The sequence below is a fragment of the Piliocolobus tephrosceles genome, chromosome 13, assembly GCF_002776525.5.
Source record: "Piliocolobus tephrosceles isolate RC106 chromosome 13, ASM277652v3, whole genome shotgun sequence".
NCBI classification, from domain to species: Eukaryota; Metazoa; Chordata; class Mammalia; order Primates; family Cercopithecidae; genus Piliocolobus; species Piliocolobus tephrosceles.
Window position 1 is genome coordinate 28,396,207 of NC_045446.1, and position 14,939 is coordinate 28,411,145.

General features: G+C 44.9%; 1 protein-coding gene across 2 annotated transcripts in view; it reads right to left on the reverse strand.

Annotated features, from left to right (window-relative positions):
* The window catches only part of LDLRAD3 (low density lipoprotein receptor class A domain containing 3), a 299,492-nt gene that overhangs the window by 259,020 nt on the left and 25,533 nt on the right, over positions 1 to 14,939 (reverse strand). The window lies entirely within an intron of this gene.

Consider the following 14,939-nt stretch of genomic DNA (forward strand, 5'->3'; position numbering starts at 1 on the left):
CTTAACTTGTCCAGGCACAGTGGCTCATGCCTGTAATCCCAGCACTTTGGGAAGCCAAGGCAGGCGGATCACTTGAGGTCAGGAGTTCAAGGCCAGCCTGGCCAACATGGTGAAACCCCGTCTGTACTAAAATTACAAAAAAATTACCCAGGCACGCACCTGTAATCCCAGCTACTCGGGAGGCCAAGGCAGGAGAATCACTTGAACCCGGGAGTTCCTTGTGTCTGTGTTTAGGACTGTTTGCTGCCTTTTTTTTTTTTTCTTTTTCTTTTTGAGATGGAGTCTTGCTCTGTCGTCCAAGCTGAAGTGCAGTGGCGCAATCTCGGCTCAGGGAGGCAAAGGCTGCAGTGAGCTGAGATCGTGCCACTACACTCCAGCCTAGGTGACAGAGCAAGACTCTGTCTCAAAAAAAAAAAAAAATCCTTAACTTAATTACCTTTTTTCCAAATAAGGTCAGATTCACAAGTTCAGAGTGTACATACCTTGACCACCACACACTTCCCTACAGGGGTCTAGGCAATGCCAACTGAACGGTAAGCCAGCCAGTGAGAGCACTGCATGCCCACCTCCTTCCAAACCCTCAATCTAGCCTCATAGCCCAAACAGGTCCATGCGGTTTGTTATACGGATACAGGGAGAGAGCAGTGACCAGAAATGTAATGCAAGCCACATATGTAACTAAAATGTTTCTAGTAGCTACGTTACAAACAGGTAAAAAGGAACAGGTAAAATTAATTTTGATGACATCTTTTATTCAACCTATACACCCAATATAGGGTTGATATATGATCCTTGTCTTCAATGTGTATACGATGGAGGTGAGGAAATAAGTCTCAAAGATATTCAGTAATCAAACAAGTTCCCAGGATTAGTTCAAAAGCAGCAACTAGCTGGGAGTGGTGGCTCACGCCTGTAATCCCAACACCTTGGGAGGCAGAGGCGGGTAGATGACTTGAGGTTAGGAGTTCAAGACCAGCCTGGCCAACATGGTGAAACCCCGTGTCTACTGAAAATATAAAAATTAGCCAGGTACGGTGGTGCACACCTGTAGACCCAGCAACTCGGGAGGCTGAGGCAGGAGAATCGCTTGAATCTGGGAAGCAGAGGTTGTAATGAGCCAAGACTGCGCCACCACACTGCAGCTTGGACAACAGAGCAAGACTCCGTCTCAAAAAAAAAAACAGCAAACAGTCCTAAACACAGACACAAGAAATGTCACAAGCAGTGGCCTTGGGAGAGGAATGGAATGCACGTGGGTATCATGAATTCAGAAGAAGAGGCCACCTTAGAGAGGGCAAAGCTGTCTTCAGGCTGCATAACAACATGGATGGGAAGAGAAGAAAGGGGATGACAGACCTGTGGGGCAAGTGGCAGCTACCCAGACGTGTCCTTGAGTGGATTTATAAAAGGTGCACCTTCTGGGCATGCACAGTAAGTTCACGGCTTCACGAGCAGGCTACTTTGTGCAAATTAGCAAATGAGTAATTAGTTATGGGTTGAAATGTGTCCCCCAAAAACAATATGCCGGAGTCCTAACCTCCAGTTAACTCAGAATGTGACCATATTTGGAGACAGGATCTTTACAGAAGTGATCGAGTTAAAATGGGGTCATTAAGGTGGGACCTAATCCAACACGGCTGGCATCCTTATAAAGAGGGGATATCTGCACACAGAGACAGACCTGTACAGAGGGAGGGTGATGTGGAGACACACAGAGAACATCATGTCACAATGAAGGCAGAGACCAAGGGGCTGCTGCTGCCCAAGAACGACAAAGAGTTCCAGAAAACCACCAGAAGCTACAGAAAGGCACGGAACAGATTCTCCCTCAGCACCTGCAAATGGAACAAACCCTGCAGACACCCTGATGTAGAACTTCTGGCCTCCAGAACTGTGAGACGATAAATTTCTGTTGTTTAAGCCACTCGGTCTTGGTACTTTGTTATACCCACTCCAGAAAACTATTTAATAATATAATGCCTGTTCCTGAGTGCAGGCACACAACTTGGCCCTGAACATAGGACTAACTACTGCAACCCAGAACAGCCGAGGAAACAACACTGGTGATGGAAGGCCCAAGGAGCTCCGACTCCCAGGCTACACGGCCAAGGAAGAAGAAATTGTCCTTCAGCTTTCAGTGGAAGAATGAAAAGCGGAAAATACAGCTTTTCTAACATGCAACAAAAGCATGCCTCAAACGCCCAAACGCCCACCCACACACTACGTTCACAGCCTGGGCTGAGCAGGGCTACAGCTGGCTCCTGTGAAAGCTAAAGCCAGGGAAATGCCAACGCAATGGGAGATGCCAAGCACCCTTGCATTTCCAAGTCTATCCTGCCAATGCGGTTTTGGCAAACTGCAGGCAAGGAGAAGGCCCTACTGAAATCGACTTCCTTTTCTAAACAGACAGAGAAGGTCACAGCATCAAGACCATCTAAATGAACATTAGAGAAGTGTACTCCTAAAAAAATCTGAGGATCTGAAAACAAATCTTCTCATCAGCGTGTGCACCTGCTATCAGAATCTGAGATATTCAAGAGTTGTTTTCTGTTCTTAATATTAACAGCCGGGGACACCCTCATTGTTTTTGTTTGTTTTTCACAAACCTTAACCCACTTAATCCCCACAGCCACCCACTGAGGTCGTTATTTTCTCCATTTTGACACTGAGACCAGAAAGGTTAAGTGACATGGCCAAGGTCACATAGCTGAGAAACAGACAGCAAAGTTACAGTCCCAAGTTACTGTGCCTGCAGAGTCCTGGTTGTCACTACAAAACCCTCCCTCCCTCTGACTGCGCCCCCCGCACACACACACTGCCCTCACATTTCCCAAAAGTACGGCCTAACGACATGAGCATTTAGGAAACAGAAGTGAAAGGTACAAGTCACAGCTCTAAGTGGACCATGGCCCCAAAGGGAAACTTACTTACATTTGTTTTTCTTCTTTTCCCATATATGAGATTTGCCCTAACCAGTCTGAAAACCAAAATCCAAACGAGGAAGCCTGGCCTCCCCTGGGGTCAGCAGTGGCCCGAGGGTCCCCAATAATAGCTTCCAAACTGGGGTCCCCAGACTCCGGGGGATGCCCAATTCCCACCACAAGTGCAAAAGCAGTAACCAAAACTGCCCTTTTTCCTAAACATTGGGCAACTGACGTATCATGTATCTTTGTTCTTGGCTGAAATCAAAACACATCTGCAGGGCAACGAGAACAACTTCTTCTGAGCAGAAACTCTCCTAGCTATAAATGCCTTTCATTCACGTTTTGTTTTTTATTTTTTTTGAGACGGAGTCTCGCTCTGTCGCCCAGGCTGGAGTGCAGTGGCCAGATCTCAGCTCACTGCAAGCTCCGCCTCCCGGGTTTACGCCATTCTCCTGCCTCAGCCTCCTGAGTAGCTGGGACTACAGGCGCCCGCCACCTCGCCCGGCTAGTTTTTTGTATATTTTTTTAGTAGAGACGGGGGTTTCACTGGGTTAGCCAGGATGGTCTCGATCTCCTGACCTTGTGATCCGCCCATCTCGGCCTCCCAAAGTGCTGGGATTACAGGCTTGAGCCACCGCGCCCGGCCTCATTCATGTTTTAACAATACAAATTATTATTTAACAATTTTGCTATTTCAAAACATCTGGCTAGTGGGGGGAATATTACACAAGAAGTCCTCAGCTGGGTTGGGCAGGAAGTGAGTGGAAAAGGATTTATCAGCACCTGTTCGCATTTGGAAAAACCAGAAAATACCTTCGCAAGGCCCAGGAGCAGAATCCAAGTTTCTCATTAATAAAATAACATCTCTCATACTGTCATTCTCCCAAAATGTAACAAAGTTCACATACACTCATTAACCTTCACAGCAGGAAAGCTAAATGAACAAGAATTTCCATTTTATATATGTAAACAGAAACAGAAACCTCATTTTCAAAAGGAGTAACTCAAACCACCTAACTAATCTGCCAGCGGATCGGTTCCCTAACAGGAGACAACAAGCCATGTAACAGCCCATCCCAATAAAGCCAATGGTGTCAAGGAAGGGGAAAATGCCAGCACAGTAATTCTTTTCTGTGGTTTGACTGTCTATGGGTCATTTATTTCTCTATACGAAGCCTCAATTTCCCCAGCAATATAATGGGGATAATATCTGCCACCTAGTAATGAAGATATAGCTATAAATTTCTTTGAATTGCCTGGATAATCAGCATTATGCAAATTGATGAACTCATTAGAGAGCTACTAAACACAGTTATAAATCTCATAAAAATACTTCCATGGAGATTAAGGCTCAATTAAAAGGCTTCGTTTTTTAATAATTTCCATCACCTTGTTATTTTAAAGACAAGAACACTTACAGCCAGTTTAGATATTTCTAGCAAAGAGACACCGGGCCTTCTCTAACATTCTTGATGAAGCTCTGCATTGATAAACTATTGGCCAATTAAAGGGAAGAGGATATATCTAGTAGAATAGTTGTGAGCCTGGCTGAAATCAGGGGACCAGGACAGCCCTCCCCAGGAGAATGACACTGGCTCAACAACCTTGTCCCAGATACATCAACCACCACATCTCTCAGCACAGAGCAACAAGACCCAGAGTATCTTATAAATTCTCTTTCAAGTATGGTACCTAGGAAGTAACTTGACTCAATTTTAACTTGGCTTCTCCCAATGTCTTTAGAAGAGGCAAATAACCTCCAACAACCTAAAACAAATGGATCAGAGGCTCTGAGACAGACAGTTTCAACACTAACCTAAAGTTCCGCTAACCTGAGAAGCCCAAACCTCACACTACCCTGCATAGCAAGGACTAACCCATGGTCAACCTCAAGAAGGGAAACTCTATCATACTACAATGCAACTCAGAGACTTCCACACCCTTCCACCATCAATATCCTGTGGTTAAAACTGCAACTTCAGTTCCCAAGGTTATAGAGGTCATAGGATGGATGAGTCCCAAAGCAGCCAAGATGATCAAGCAAGCAAATACGGAACTGCAGCTAAGTGTGTTTTTGCACACAACTCTCAGGAAGCTCTTCCGCCTGGTCTAGCCTGTGACCAAACTCTAAGGCAGCACCGTCCCATTTGTCCCATTTAGGAGCCCAGGCCGCACTCGGCTGGAGGGTACTCAAAGGAAAAACCACATGCCTCTTTCCTGGTGCCCACCACCAGAATTATCAACCAGGCTAGTTTCCACAGATTGGGCCTGCTTCTTCTTGTCTTTCCTCACCACGTTTATGAAAGCAACACTCTAGACGGACACCCCAGATCCAGAGTGGAGCATTATTCAATGTGTGGAAAGAAAACCAACTCAAATATGAAAGAAAATGGCTGAGAACAAACAGCCTTATTAAAGAGTCCTTTGCAAATCTGAGATTCTGGCATTCACCAATAAGGGGAAAATGGGTAAACCATTCAGCAGAATCCAAAATGAGCCTAAGTTCAGGGAAACAATATACTAAATAGCTGTGCCCCTCAGAGGATAAGCATAATTTAAGCTAAAATAACTCCTATTTCCTCCCCTGACCTGAAGCACTTGGAATGTAAGATAAACAACTCTGAATGCGGGTGTTTAAAATTTTAATGTTTCATTGAGCTGAGTATCCTGGACTCAGCTGGTGATCAATTTACCTATTAACTGTCTTTTCCAGCTCAATAATCTGCTCTAGGTAAAGCAATGCCTCCTGCTTAGGAGAGACCATGAGGTTAAGAAAACAGAGAAATCCTTTCAGGACTGAAACATAGAGGGGCCTTCAGGTCTGGGGCACTGGGTCAGAATCACGTGTCCCAGGCAAAGCAAAGCTGGGGTCCCAAAGATGTGTGAGAAACAGCCCCACCTTGAACCAAGGAGTTTAGTGTATCAAGAAGAGCTACCACGACTGCAAACACATTTAACTGATGGCTGTACTGGGTCCATGTCACACAACGTCACAAACTGAATGGATGAGACTGCCCTGCCCTGGACCACCCTGGACTACCCTGCACGAAGGCTGAAGGGAGCATGCAGCACTGCAGGCAGGCACACCTTGAGTGGATGTGAGGCTAGAGACAGACAGGGATTCCATTCACAAACAGCTACAGTTTGGATTTTGCCTTTGATGCACTGGGAAACAGCCTTCAGGGTTACTACCCTTCCTCCAACGTGAATTAGATGTGCTGGTTATTTTAAATAAGCTGGCTTACTTTGCATCACTTGGGAGAATCACAAGCCATTGTCAATCAATAAAAAGATCCCCACTGTGCCTCACTCTGGAGCATATCCCATGGAGCCCACACAGGAAACTGCAGCCCTATTATAAATCCATATCCACATCCTGGAGTCTGCCACGGTGACCACCGATGTGGGGGTTCAGGTTTGAAACCACCACATGTTTTCCCTAACCCCACCATCTGAAGGCACTGCTATGGCCTGAGCATCTGCCTACCTCCAAAATTCTTATGTTTAAATCTAATCCCCAATGTAATAGTGTTAAGAGATGGGGCCTTCAGGAGGTGGTTAGGTCATGAATGGGATTAGCGCCTTTATGAAAGAGGCCTGAAAGGGCCTTTTTCCCCTTCCACCATGTGAGGACCACCTATGAAGCAGAGCGCCCTCACCAGACACAGAATCTGCTGGTGCCTTAATCTTGGACTTCCCAGGCCAGAGAATTGTGAGTGATCAATTTCTATTATCTATAAATTACCCAGTCTAAGGTATTTTGTTACAACAGCTTGAAAGGACCTAAGACAGGCGTCTCGTTGGGCCTCTCCCTACTTGTACTCTCCCAGGATACCTCTTATTCCTCTAGTAGAGCTGCTTGGGAGAACAACCATATTTTCTATAAAATACCCCTGTGAAGTTTTTGGAAGTAAAATTCTGGAATTTGGTCCTCTTCCCTTCATAATGAACCCTTTCATACACTCCTCCCGGCCCCATTATATGTTTTCCTTTTCTTTTTTTTTTTTTTTTTTTTTTTTGAGATGGAGTCTGGCTCTGCCGCCCAGGCTGGAGTGCAGTGGCCAGATCTCAGCTCACTGCAAGCTCCGCCTCCTGAGTTTACGCCATTCTCCTGCCTCAGCCTCCCGAGTAGCTGGGACTACAGGCGCCCGCCACCTCGCCCGGCTAGTTTTTTGTATTTTTTAGTAGAGACGGGGTTTCACCGTGTTTGCCAGGATGGTCTCGATCTCCTGACCTCGTGATCCGCCCGTCTCGGCCTCCCAAAGTGCTGGGATTACAGGCTTGAGCCACCGCGCCCGGCCTATGTTTTCCTTTTCTAATTACTAAAAAGACTCCTGATTTTACTTAAGCACATTCCCCAGTCTTCTTCGCAACAAAATGTGGCTGTATTTGGGCCAATGGGATGTAAGCAGAAGTTCAGTGTGTGACTTCCAGGAAGGATCCTTAAGAAGAGGGAGCTCATCCAGCTGGAAATGGAATTCAGATGACATGGCTGGTACTTGAGCAGTCATCTTGGGCCATGAGGTACTTAACACAGGAATACCAAGTAAGAGGGAGTCTGAATCCCTGATTGCATGGAGCCAGCCACCATGCCACCCTGAATTACCTACCTCCAGCAGGTTCTGAAAGCCACTCAATAGGCATAACACATGCCTGAGCAATGCAGTTTTCATTCTAATAAGGTGAGTTATTGAATTTGAGCTTGAATTTCAATAAACCAGTAACACCCAAAAAAACACATTTGTAAATATGTTCTAAGCATGCATATTTCCAAAACTCCAAGATAAATAAAAAACCAAAGCAGCACAGCTAAACACAGACACATGCATGCATGGACATGTGTGCACACACATACGCACGCACACACACACATACACACACCTTAACTTACCGTCCACTTGCCATATAATAAAATTCAACTAAAACAGATTCTTTTGAAAATGGAAGACTCAATCATTCCAACATCATCTCAGACACCTCATAGTGTCCTTCCCCATCCCCACCAGACTAAGCTCCTGGATTCAACTCAGTACCACCCAGTGCCTAACACGATGCCTGGAACATAGTAAGTTGCATGATGAATGAAGTCGAATTCATGCACTGTCCCAGGAGGAGAGGAAATGAGTGTACACAGGAAATACCAGCATCCTATTCCTGACTGTGTCTATGTCTGTGTTTCCAGAAAGCATCCCTCATCCATTGTCCCTGGGCCCCCATACCTCTCCTCTACACGATCTTCTTCGGAGGCCACCTGGTCAGTTCTCATCACCTGTTTTGGGGAGAAACTTTCCAGCTCCAACATCTGTAAGTCACATATTGCCTACTACCCTCCTTTCTTACCAAGATATGAACCCTCCGCATCTCACAAGAGCTGACAGAACTAATCCCTACAACTATGCCTTTCTCAATTACAAAGGGACATAAGGATCTAACTGTGTACACTTCCAAGTTCAAATTCTACCATGATGCCATTCACTCGCAACAAGTTTAAAGAATTACCAGGCAGGTTTCCTGCCAACATCACTCCACCCCATCCATGTGGTCCCCAACTCTGAGATCATCCCATTTCTGCTTCAGGAACTAGGCCCTATCCTTCCTTTCAGCACCCTACACTCCTAGGAAAATGAGACCCCTCCACCCCTCACCAGCCCAACTCCCCTTACCTGATATCAAAAAGGGTCCCTCTCTTCAACTGATTCCCCAACCTGCCCAAGGTATCTTCTATATGAACATTCTCCTGAGCCTGCGCACGCAATGCTCTACTCACCTGCTCTCAGAAGTCTCTACCACCGTCGGCACATCAAAACACAACTGACAACTTTTTTTGACTTCACACCCTTCCACTAAAAAAAAAAAAAAAAAAAAACCAAAAAGACAAAACACAGCAAAACAAAACAAAACAAAAACTCTAGTGCTCCCTCCTCTTCCTGGCCAGCTCTCTGGCTCAGCCCATTTGAAGGTTCCATTCTCCAGCCTTCTCTCATAAATCACGGCATCATCCTATACCTCTCTGTCCTACAAAGCTCAGTGCCAAAGATTACACCAGCTGCACTCCAGTGCCTATACTGTTATTGCTTTTTGTTTTTTAACTTCCTTTAACCCATCATCTTTTAATTAGAGTCTGAGTTCTCTACCCCCTACAGGTCAATCAATCTATAATGACTTTTGGGAAAGGAAATGGAAGCATTATTTTGGCCAGGAATTGTAGGTAACAAAATTGACTTCAGGAAATGTGGGGAAAACACAAATGCAGAGAACATAGCTGCCAGAATTTCCATCTTTCTTCCAGATGCCTGTTCTGCATACTCTTGTTCTTCAGGGAGAGAGACTGGCACTAATCCATCAGCATCTCAAACACTCCACAGCTTTGCTATTACTGCATTCTACTAGGATAACATTTTCAAGTTCCAACGGCACACTTGATTTCACCAAGAGGCAGTGGTGTGGCCAGAAAAGTAATATTTAACAATATGAACATAATCCCTAATAAAATACAGAATTTCAGGGCCAAATGTATGGAAACAGGTAGTAAGCTTCTCCTATACCCAAACAGTTCCTAGGTTATCACAGCCTGGAGACATGGAGTGTGGACATGAAGTCAGCAGGCAACATGTGTATCAAGTTCAACCAGTGAAGAGCTGCCAAAGGGTCTTATGAAATGAAGTCCACAACTGGACAGAGTTAGTTAGGCTCCACACCTAAGCAGGGAATCGGGAAAGATGAGCTCAGCCCCACTGCATTTACTTCTTGCAGCTGGCTTCACTCCTTAAAAGTTGGTGGGGTCACAGAAGCAGGTATATACACATAGAAATTTAAAGTAAAATAAACCTAGGATGGCAGGTGGACTCTTAAGGTCCCACCATGGTCTTCACCTCTTGGCATCGTGCCCTTGTGTGATCCTCTTCCCCTGAATATGGACAGGACTTGTAACTTCCTTCTAATCCATAAATGGAAGGTGATCAGATGTGCGTATTACGGCTCCCATCATGCTGGAGTCCTTCTCTTTCTTGCTGACTTGATGAAACAAGAAGCTATATGGAGGACCCACATGACAAGAAACTGAGACTGGCCTCCAGTCAACAGCCAGCAAGAAAATGAGGCCTTTAATCTGGCTGTCTGCAAGGAAATGAATTTTGCTAATAACCTCATGAGCTTAGAATTGAGTCCTTCCCCAGTCGAGTCTCAGATAAGACTGCAGCTTCAGCTGACACTTTGATTCCAGGCTTTCAGAGAGTCCAGTTAAGCTATCTTCCAGGCTCCTGGCCCACAGAAACTGTGACATAATAAGTATGTACTGTGTTAAAACATGGAATTTGTGATAATATTGTTACACAGCAACAGAAAATGAACAGAGGTCAAGTCAGTGAGCAACAATGATTATTCAATAAATGATGAGAACAACTGGGTAGCCCCTGGGAAAAAAAAAAAAAAAAGCTGGATCCCTCACTCTCACATGATATCAACGTAAATTCCAGGTTGAAGGAAGATTTAAATATGAAAAATACATCAAAAGAGAAAACATGCTTTTAATATGTAATTTTGGAGTGAGGAAGGCCTTCCTAAGTGAAAGTCCAAAAACTATGAAAGAAAAGAATAATAAATCTGATTAACAGAGAGAATATATCTGCAACTTGTATCACAGAGGGCTAATTTCTGTAATATATAAGTAGTTCCTACAAAACAATAAGAAAAGGATTACTCAATAGGGAAAAAAAAAGCAAAGGATATAAACAGTTTACAGAAATGAAACTACACATGGTTCTTATACTTGTGGAAAGATGTTTCCTCATTATAAGAGTGAGAAACACAATGAAACACTGACCAGGATCAAAATGTGTGATAATACACTTGATTGAAATGCAGTGGGGAAAATGGCACCCTCATTTAGGTAGGGAGTATAGTGATGCAGCCTTTCTAGAGGACATCAAGGCAGTAACTATAAAAGCTACAAACATGGCTGGGCATGGTAACTCACACCTGTAATCCCAGCCCTCTGGAAGGCCGAGGTGGGCATATCGTCTAAGGTCAGGAGTTGGAGACCAGCCTGGGCAACATGATGAAACCTCATTTCTACTAAAAAAAAAAAAAATACAAAAATTAGCCAGATGTGGTGGCGTGCACCTGTAGTCCCAGCTTGAACCCAGGAGGCTGAGGTTACAGTGAGCAGAGATCATGCCACACACCACTGCACTCCAGCCTGGGAGACAAAGTAAGACTCCATCTCAAAAAAGGAAAAAGAAAACCTACAAATGCACTTGACTCTTCAACTCAACAATTCCATTTCTACAGGTATTTAGAATGACATATGTATAAGACTATCCAATGTAACATTGTTTGTCACAGCAAACAGGTGAATCAACCTGTCTACCAATAGGAGCTTATAATGAAATAATTTATAGTGCATCCATGTAACAGAATACCATGAACCACACACACAGAACAAGGAATCTCTTTCCATTCAGAAAGAGAGATCTCTGAAATATTAAGTAAACACCAACAACAATAATCAAAACAAAACAAAACTGAAGTGTGTCCAGGGAGGAGACCAGGGCGGCTGGGGTCAGGTCAAAAGGACAGCTTTTACGTGCTCTTTTATTTATTTATTTATTTATTTTATGTTTATGTTTATTTTTATTTTTTTGAGACAGAGTCTCACTCTGTTGCCCAGGCTGGAGTGCAATGGTGCAATCTCGGCTCACTGCAACCTCCACCTCCTGGGTTCAAGTGATTCTCCTGTCTTAGCCTCTCAAGTAGCTGGGATTACAGGCGCACACCACCACGCCTGGCTAATTTTTTGTATTTTCAGTAGAGACGGGGTTTCACCATGTTCCCCAGGCTGGTTTTGAACTCCTGAGCTCAAGCAGTCCCTCTGACTCAGCCTCCCAAAGTGGTAGGATTACAGGCGTGAGCCACCACACCTGGCCTCTTTTATATCTTTTAAATGTTGAACCATATGGTTGCACTTCTTTTTCAAACAATAAAATTCAAATCAATAAATACATATAATTTATAGAATAGGATGCATGGTATACTGCAGTTTCTGCAAAGAAATTAAATTCAGACTATCTATCTGTTCAGACATACCTACATATATACATTCTTGCATGTAAACAGCTACCTCTGAAGTAGCACACCAGAATCTGAGGGCTGGTTTCCTCTGGCCTGGAGAACTGGTAAACTGTGCAGTGAGGCTGAGGGGTGAGAAATTCTCTTTCAAATTTTATACCATTATATCTATTACCAATTGAAAACAAACGATTGAAAAAAAAAGTTTAAGCTATTGTGGTTTCTCTGGTCCTCTGCTCTTCCCCATTTAAGATTCTCACTGATGAACGCCCCCATCATCTCCATGCCGGTAACTCCTAAATCTTTGTCTATACCCTGGTCCGTGTCTTGGACTGCCATCCTGAAACAGTCTTTCCCTCAGTTTCTCAGCACAGTGGTCTGGTGATTCCCCTTCTTATTCTCCTACGCTGGTGCCTTCCCTTAAGAGCTGGTTTCTGCAAAACTGGGTTTTCTGTGAAACTCTGGGGTTTCACAGAGTTTTGTGCTTAACAAGTTCTCATCTCCTTCTCCTCATTGGTACCCACAGCTGAGTGGTCATCTAGATGCCAGTGCTTTCCCAATCTCCATCCCTGCCCAGATCACTTGTTTGAGCTCCAGATACAAAAATCAGTTGCCAGAGGACATCTCACTGACAACTGGGACTTCTCCCCCACAAAGGCAGCTTCTTCAGTGTTCCCATAAACCAGTGAATGGAGCCACCATCCATTCAGATAGAATACTGGGATCTTCCTAGATTCTTTCCCCCACACCTTCCCCACCCCAATAATCAGTTTTAAGGCTCCTACACAGTTCTGTAATCTGTCCCCTTCCTCCCACCTCTGTAGATCTCCCTGGTACACACCACCTTCCTCTCTTTCCTGTGAGTTCCCAGCTATTCTGAATACCCACAATATCACTCCCCCATCCATTCCCCACCCTGAGGCTCAATTCATCTTTCTGGTTCTGTAATTGTTCCCTGGGACTGCCATCACATGATGCCACTGACTGAGGGGTTTGAATGACAGACATAGTTCTGGAGGCTGGAAGTCCAAGTTCAAGGAGTCAGCAGGTGTGGCTTCTCAAGAAGTCTCCTTGGTTTGCAGATGGCCACCTTCTCACTGTGTCTGTACATGGTCCTTCCCCTGCGCATGTGCATGCCTGGTGTTTCTCTGTGTGTCTAAAACTCCTCCTCTTACAAGGACATACGTCAAACTGGGCTAGAGCCTATTCTAACAGCCTACCTAACAGGTAACTTCATTACTTCTTTAAAGACCCTGTCTCCAAATACAGTCGCCTTCTGAAGTACTGAGGGTCAGGGATCAACATATGAGTTTTGGGGACACAAGTCAGCCCATCACAGTGTCCAACAGGTCATGTCACTCCCCTCAATAAAATCTTTCACAGGGGTTCCAATACCCTTGAAATAATACCCTTTCCAAAACATGACCCCTGCCACTACTCTCTCCCCCAAATGGAGAGGAAGTGTAGGGGGGGGTGGGGGTTCAGATGGTGGTAAGGGTACAGGCAGAATTAGAGAGATCAGGAAGAAACGGCACCCTTTCATTATCTCCCTTCCAGTCATGCTTCTTCCAACTACAGATGGACTTTGGGCAAACTGTCTAAACTCTCTGCAGAACAGGCTGGGTCCTTGATGACCCACAGGCCTAGCTGAAGAGCAGGAAGAGATGGCATCACGCCACCCCACATTTAGATCCCCTGGACAGAAAATACCAGGCCTGTATCCTCTCTGTAAAAGTAAAGGTTCCCCCAGAGTCAATCACGGAATCTTCGAATCCAGGATTAGAAGCAGATCTAAACCGCGACTGGGCGACTTCCCTTTGAGACTAAACTGCTCATTAAGGTGTCCTAGATATCCAGCATTAGAAAGTTACCACCTTGCTGGCTCCACAGTGAAAACGAATGCATGGACTTGGCAGCAGCATTATGCAAGACCTGATTTGTCTGTCTCCACTTATGAACTGAGTGACCTGGGGCAAGATGCTTAATACCTCTGAGCCTTGATGTGCTCATCTTTAAAATGGGGTTAATATTCTTCTAGGTAATTCTAACTATACTAATTCCAAGGGCTGCCATAATTAATCACCATGAACTGAGTGGCTTAAAACAACAAAAATATGTTATTTCACAATTCCAGAGGCTAGGAGTTCAAGGTGTTGGCAGGGCTATGCTTCCTCTGAAAACTCCAGGGCGGAATCCTTCCTTGCCTGGCTTCTGGAGGGAGGTTGCTGGCAATCCTTGGCATTCCGCACCCTGGCCTTGCACCTACATGCTCCAATGTCTGCCTCTGTCTTCGCAAGGCCATCTTCCCTCTGTGAGTGACCGTGTGCCCCCTCTTACTACAAAGACACCAGTCATGGGAATGAGGACCCACCCCCGTCCAACAGAAGTGTGTCTTAACGAATTACATACGTCAAGACGCCATTTGCAAACTGGATGGCATTCACAAGTACCAGGGTTTAGGGCTTCAGTGCATCTTTTCAGGGGACACAATTTAACCTGCGACACTTACCTGGATGATTGTGAGAGGATTAAAGAAATGATGACCTAAAAGCACTAAGGACAGTACCTGGGGCACACAGCAAGCACTCCACACAGAACGGTTTTTCTGTTCCAGTGTGTGGCTAATACACAGCAGGCTACTTTCCCAGATCAGGCCTAGCTTCTTTGCTCCTCATAAAAACAAAAACCACAAGCAAGAAACCAAAAGCAAACAAGCCGGTATCCTCATGGCTAATGCTGTATTAAGACTTTAAAATAAACAAAGCAGGACTTGGTACCAAGTCACTGATGTAAGTATTTTATCGGTGGATCTCTGAAAAAAACTCCATGTACGCACGTGGGTCCCACACGCCTCTTCCCTGGAGGAGCTGGTTCTGCCAATAAGGGGCCTCTAGGGCTGCTTGAAAGCAGAGAGGAGTTTGCTCAAGGTGTGCACCCCTGGTTCCAACA